General features: G+C 32.8%; 1 protein-coding gene across 5 annotated transcripts in view; it reads left to right on the top strand.

Annotated features, from left to right (window-relative positions):
- Window positions 1–2,352: 2,352 nt before the first annotated feature.
- Window positions 2,353–6,536, top strand: part of LOC110991539 (carbohydrate sulfotransferase 11) — a 36,923-nt gene continuing 32,739 nt past the window's right edge. Inside the window, exons 1-2 of one of the 5 annotated variants that reach the window (XM_045634630.1) lie at window positions 3,516–3,768; window positions 5,338–5,450. The gene's annotated coding sequence lies outside the window, so the exon portion shown is untranslated. Of the gene's footprint in view, window positions 2,374–3,515; window positions 3,769–5,337; window positions 5,451–6,536 lie in introns of those variants that run through there. The other 4 variants (XM_045634631.1, XM_045634629.1, XM_045634632.1 and 1 more) reach the window with 4 other exon arrangements.

The following is a 6,536-nucleotide window of genomic DNA, read 5'->3' as shown; positions in this document are numbered from 1 at the left end:
ATGAATTTATCCTAATGTTCGTGAGAAATGTACATTTCAAAGTATAGTCTTTAAACACGATTTTCATCCTTCCGTTATTGATTTTTTTTTTCTCTTGGCTCTAACACGGTTTGTGCATTAGCTAGCGTCAAGTATGGTTATTGACAATTATCATTCTTTTAGATTTTGAAAAGTCAAGCTCACCATAATGCCACATAACAATTAACTTAATGGCAGATGGCCTGGCGGCAAGGGGTCTGTCATTTTCTCTATAGTTTTCGACTTTCTACATACTCGTATATTACTATTAATTAAGGCCCTATCCAGTTAATGAAATAAGTAATATTAAACCGCGTCTATTTGTATGAGCAATGTCCCTGGTGATTTTTACTGATATATTTTACGCAAGGGTAAACGTTTCATACTATGCCAATAAAACAAATAAATCAGTGGCGCTACAACCTCTTTAGGTCCTTAGGCCTAAGATTTTTGAATCTGTTTCGTGAACATTTTTAAATCTAATTGGCAAGTAGGTGATCAGGCTCCAGTGCCTGACACACATCGTCGACTTTTTGGGTCTAAGACATGTCAGTTTCCTCACGATCTTTTCCTTTACCGTTCGAGCAAATGTTAAATGCACACATAGAAAGCAAGTCTATTGGTGCACAGCCCGGGATCGAACCTACGACCTCAGGTAAAAGAGTCGCACGTTGAAGCCACTAGGCCAACACTGCTCAATGCGATGTCACAATTTAATATTATTTTATTTATAACAAATGTTACCGTAACGAAAATCCATACATTTAAAATATCAAATACCTTATTTATAAATGTAGTGTAAGCATTAACGTTGTTAATACGCGTTGATATCTACGTGTTGAGCGACGTACAACATTACATACTAAAAGGTTAAGAGTTTCTAAAAATACAAATATAAGGTAAATGAGCAACGGTACGGTACAAATAATAATCGTAATCTTCTCCAAGCTGACTATAGCGGCTTTTGAGACTGGCTTTATACAGATATGGTAGGCCAGAGTATCACAAAAGCAGATTATTCGAGGATGAAACCTACCAACGCTGACTTCCTAACAAAGAGCTATCATTGAAATTTTAACAAAAAAATGGAAATATATAAACGTGTCACGGCTTTTGTGATATTGCCCCGAGACCTCATGATAAAAAAAATACGTTTAAAATAAAAATTTATTAAAATTAAAATTTCATTTTATTGATTATGGCATATCGTCGTTCTAAATATATTTTTTTATCATATTCCGGCGAAATGTCCTCAATTTCCGATGATGTGCTATGCTTATCACTGCTGGTGAACTTTTAACCTTCATTTAATATGTTTTTACCGATTGTAAAAGTATAATTATGTAACCAATTCCAGCCAACGAAACGTACACATAAAGACACTCTCATTGCCAGAGGGCTCGCAAGTGCCTTGCTGTATTCGTATTAGTCCGGAAAAACTTCATTGGACAGCTGTTTCCAAATAGTGGTAGTAAAAATTGTCTTATAAAACAATATTACATGTTAAATATTACATTTTAAATAACTTTCACTGCCACGCCATGCATTTAAGAGGAATGCGTGCGTTACGTTAATTTTTTGCAAAGAAATAGGCCAAGACTAGTTGGGCGTGAACATTTCTATTTACCATATCGATAATGTATTCAAATCAAAGTAGAAGATAGTAACCATCATTACACGTACAAAATATTTTACCAGTAAAGGCACGAACTTTACGACACATGTCAACTGTCAAGTTTTCGACAGGTTCTTGACAGTTCTAATGTATCTCATAATTTGTTTATGTGCATTATTCAAAAGATACAAACGTGTCTGTAAGTTTTCTATTCTGGTAGTTATCCTCGTAGTTTTTCAAACGGACGGCGTTCTCTTGCTCTTTCGCGAATGTTGTAAACGATTTTAACATTCCTATCTAAATTGAATAAACCTATTTAGATTTGATTGATTCAAATTTAATACTAATAACATTAAAGTTTTTTTGTCTCTCCTTTATATTGCATTTTATAGGTTCATATGCTGCAGGGTATCATTATGAGAGACTGGTGCATATAATAACCAGCCCTCCATCGAGATACATCATACACAGAGATGACACATACTATGACAAAATAAAAATAAAGTAAGACTGGTTGTGGGTGTGTGAATATGTGTAATTGTGTGTGATTTTTTTTATGTAAAGTGGCAAATGGCTATTGGGAATTCCAAGCTCTGTGCTCTTTTCGGTCAAATTTTTGTATAGTTGTCAATTTTTGACAATAAACGCGCCCAGTATAATAAATTATAATCATATGAATGAACATATTATTTATTTATTACTAAAATAATTGAATTGAACAACAAATATTCCAATAAAAGGTATGTACATAAATAATGTAATTAGTTGTTTTCTATTAATAAGTTACGCCTTCGTCAACAATTCCACACGTTAAAACTATAAATGGCAGTTAAGATTAGATAAAATCCATCCAGCATCACAACAGGCGTAATTTATTTACTATACATTATCAAGGGTACAACTACAAAATATTATCTTTAACTAATAATTAATTTCTTAGTACCTTCTTCAGTGTTTCGAAACCATTTTTTGAGTCATCCCCTTCTCTCCTTAGCCTTTCTAAAATTCTTATTACCCTAATTTATAATATTAAAATAAAAAGCGTGTGCGTACTAAGTACACATTTCAGAAGTGAAACTTCTTTGTAAATTAATTATTACTAAGGTAAAAGCCCCAATAGATAATCATGTATACTGTTACATGAGCACTCCATGTATTTGTATATTCACACTGTTTACACACCAGTTACGTGTTAATGGTAATATATACAAAATCTGCGTTTACTACACAAGAATTTATGTCACAGAATTGCAATTTTAAGTTCTACTATGTACTGTGTGTACTATTAAACGAATACATTAGCCAATAGCGTGTATTTTTCTCGATCTCCCGTTCTCCCTTTCTCAATCGCTCTCTCCCTTTTCTTCGACAAAAACGCTGCAACTCTTCGTGAGGTTTCTTTCATCCGTAAAAATTTTACCCTCACGCGCCTAAAGAAGTTTCACTTCAAAAAAATTGTTTGTTGTATGATAGGTTTTAGGAAGAAATTACAAGGAAATTGTTAACGAAATTCCAAACAAATTTTATAGACAAAATGCAGCCTATTGTGCCTGACAGAGGTCATCGTTAGCTAGATTTAAATAAAATTGTGTTACTTTTTTACGATGTACTCACTTATAATCATAGGCAATAAACTCTTGTTGATGCGCAATTTTCCCTATAACCGTGCAACATGATATAGAAATGCGGTATCATCAAGTGATCGAAGTATTCTCGCGGCTTAACCTCTAAACACACATCTAACAATTAATGTGGGAACAAGGTCACATCTGTTGGGATTGCACGCATGCGTGTCAACAGAATTAATTTAGAAAACCCAGTTTATCATATACTTGGCATTAGGAGCCAGGATGTTCTGCCAAGAATAAGCTGCAGTGCAGTGCTTGCAGTACTGCGGCGTCGGCACAGTCCAATCGTTGTCATGTTGGACTTTGGGAGGTCCGAGGTCGATATAGAGCTAAGAGCGCTCTGTTAGTGTCGTCGCGCCTGTCTTGGTGCGCGGTTGTGTTATGTTGTTCGCGAATCGGTATTTATAAACAAACGTAGTGCTAATTATTTATATCCGTGTGTTTAGGATATTATATGTGCAGAAATTAAGTTGTGTCACAGTCCTTGTTGTTAAACGCTGGTTGCAAGTAGGTATCGTGATTAATACGCGTTGTATATGCGAACAACATGGTATATTATGCAAAATTTTGGACCATACTCTTTTGTATATTACATTAAAATATACATTATGGGAAGATATTATTATATAAAAAATATTTTGTGATATATAAATTAGTTAAAACATGTAAACATATAAAACTAATACGATGTTTTGATTTTTATTTGCCTTTTGCAAATATTTTTCTTAAATTTTAACGTTATTTTTAAATCTAAAAACGCGTTAGCTCTAGCTTCTACATATTTAAATATTAAGCAAAGTATATATATATATATATCTGCATAATATTTTCCATGAATTATAAATATCACATTCATATATTATGCTATTTATAAAGCAATTTTGACTCGCAAGATATTTTAAATATCTACGCTATCTTCTTTAAAAAATATTCTAGTAAGCTATTTGTATGAACCAAAATAATTTCAAACTTATGTTAAACCACAATTTTTTATTTTTTTATGGCCCGCACGGTTTGCGCATTGAGGCCCAGGGTCAAAACCACAAATTATTTACAATTTAAAAAATCTTCAAAGCTCTATGGTCTATAGTTTGATGACACGCTGAATATTGGTCATTATTGTCTTGTTAATGACCCTAACCTCTAACAAATCCCTTATAAATTGTTGTTTTTAAAAACATAGAACTAAGAGACACTAGTGTAAAACAAATGAACAGTTCTTATATTTTAGAAAACAATAGACTGTCATTTTTGAAAGATTTGGAAAACTTGGAGAGTGTCCAAACATTTACTATTTAATGCCAAGAACAATAGTTTAATCTACGAAGTACTAGGCCATTTTGAAGATTAAATGAATGAACATTTATTATTAATTAATTTAGGTACGTTTTTAATATAGTTATTTTTTTTATTTAACATTACTAGTTATATTTCTGAACTTATGTACTTTAAACAGTTCTGTAGGCTTAATCGACACAAGCTTTATTTATAAGAGGAATAATTAACTCGCTAATAATAATTTATATAACTTAACATCTATTAAAACGGGACACCTCACGTAATAAATTATTACTTTTAAAACATTTATTTATTTATACTATTACTATTATTTTATATTATTATTTATTTATTTATAATACTTTTAAAACATCTATTATTACCTTATTTAAGAATATTAAAAAAAAGAACACATTTATTCTTTTAACTATCCATCATTTTCTAAGACAGTAACTATGTTGTTTTAGAATGAGCCTGCCGATAACGAGTAGTCAATAAAGGATTTAAAAAATATTCAACAAAATTCAAACTCCGCTAAATCGTATTTTATTTTATGTTTGCTCTCAAACACCACACATGTCAATATGAATACAATCAGATGCTTATAAATATGTTCTACAAAGGATATACATATCTTCAAAACCATTAACGACGACATCGTTTAGAACATCGTACTGGTTTGTATTACGTATTCATTCAACACCATCGGCTGTTACGACTATCGGCTTATACGACCCTTCAATGTCGTTATAACAGATTTTGACTATATACGTGTGCATGACATAATAACTTGCTTAGGCGCTTACCAGATCCTTGAAACTTCATTACAATCGAGTAGCCGCAATATCGCATACGATTCCCGAGGGGACTCTTTGTATTGAAGATGAAGATATCGCATAGGTCGCCAAATCGTAAATACATAATTATGTAGGTATCAAGACAATAATAATGAGAGCAAGATTGCTTAAATATATCACTTCGATTTTACCAGTGCATTTTATACAATATTTAAATCGTTTCTTTTGACTAAGCAGTAATAGTAGTAAATCTCGTGATTTCGTGGGAGGGTATAATAGAAGACTAGGTACAATTGAAAATCATACCTTATAGGTTCTTTTTTATATGTATATAACAGACAGGGGACGCATCTGAGGTTAAGTGATAATCAATGTCAGAGGTCACGCGAGTATGTTGTCGGCCTTAGAATTGTAAATTGTGTAGCCTAAGTCGAATTGCTTAGGAAATACTTCAGTGGCAGATGGGCAGTTTGTTAAAAGTATTCGGACGTTAGATATTGCGTCATGCACCTCCTACATACAATCACGAACCTGGCTATAAGCGTACTATGGTAATGGGGACCGGGCTAAATATTAAATCACCTTATCCGTTTGTAAGAAAATTGGTTTGCGTAATTCAAGCAATGTAGGTTGAATTGCTCCGCGAACGATCCTCACATTCTTCCTAACTAGTTTGAACTTCGCTATCATGTCAAGAACTTGTAAAATCGTTTCCTTGTTACGAGAATAGGCATTTCTTTTACATATTTAAGTACATTTGTTGGTTTTTTGATGTCTGCATTGTATGTTGCTAGGAATGCATCCGATACCGAAACCGATATATCGGCGATACTTTGGGTTTGCCGATATATATATATATATATATGTTAGGAGTTGTAAAATCACATTTTTTCTCGCTTTTGATCTCAAGGGCCTTCATTAGGCTAGATCGGCCGAGATTGGCCATTTTTTCGCGACTAGCGCAAGATGAGATAGCGGTTAATCGCCTGAAGGAGGTAGCTCACTGGTGATCGCAGTACGAATAACTCGCCTTCCATGAATAAATTGAATAAATTTTAAATAAAAATGAATCAATTGATGTATTATTTTAACTGTTAAGGTTATAAAAGGAAATTAAAATAACCTTCATAATTATGCAATTAGTTTACAGAATCCCAATGTTAATTTGAAATGAAACCATAATTAACGCAGCCTTGCGGG

This window comes from Pieris rapae, chromosome 3 (genome assembly GCF_905147795.1).
Source record: "Pieris rapae chromosome 3, ilPieRapa1.1, whole genome shotgun sequence".
Lineage (NCBI taxonomy): Eukaryota > Metazoa > Arthropoda > Insecta > Lepidoptera > Pieridae > Pieris > Pieris rapae.
This window is presented reverse-complemented; position numbering and strand designations above follow the sequence as displayed.